Consider the following 780-nt stretch of genomic DNA (forward strand, 5'->3'; position numbering starts at 1 on the left):
TTCCCTTTCTCACGTGTTTCATGACACTAATAAATGAAATAGATGTAACATACTATCAAGGAATAAAGTGTTTAGGTTGTGACTATATATGAAATAGATTAGAACGAGTATTGATGCTTGCTTTGAACGACATTCTACTGGTAAAAATCTTTAGATAAAAAATATTTCATTGCTTGAAAATAAAACAACACTCTCGATTTTCATAATCTACCAGTCATTGAACCATTCATCTTACCAGTTCATTTCACTGATAATAACGGTGCCAAAGTTTAATTGATGCCAAAAATGATTTAAGATGTGAAAATAGAGTTACATATCAATCTTAAAATAATTTATGAAAGTCACACATATATATATTGTGTGGCATTAAAAAAATATAAACACTAAGATAAACAAAATACGTAGTTTGTAATGGTTAATAAAAGATGTTGAAAGAAAAAAGGCAGTTGAAGAAACACTAGTCGACCCCGGGCAGATTACGGGTAACCTGGGGGTTAAATAGATGTTTCCCACGAGGGGTGAGATCCGGCAAAGATGGTTCTTCCGATAACCTGTAAAACAGACACCGTGAGCTCGTCACTGAGAAGGGGGGGGTACCTCCTTGTGACCACCCTCCGGCGTGAGAATCAGACTAGATTGCTCTTGAATATAAGTGTATATTAAGAGAATGCTAGAGCAGTTATCAGGTATATGATATAAGATACAAGATAAGATTAGATGACCATACCATTTGGGGTATTTATAGCCGAAGGTAGGTTTCCAAGAAGGTATAGCCGGCTG

This window comes from Bidens hawaiensis, unplaced genomic scaffold (assembly GCF_021521415.1).
Source record: "Bidens hawaiensis isolate Kalapana, Puna unplaced genomic scaffold, B.hawaiensis_p1.1 tig00043136_1, whole genome shotgun sequence".
Lineage (NCBI taxonomy): Eukaryota > Viridiplantae > Streptophyta > Magnoliopsida > Asterales > Asteraceae > Bidens > Bidens hawaiensis.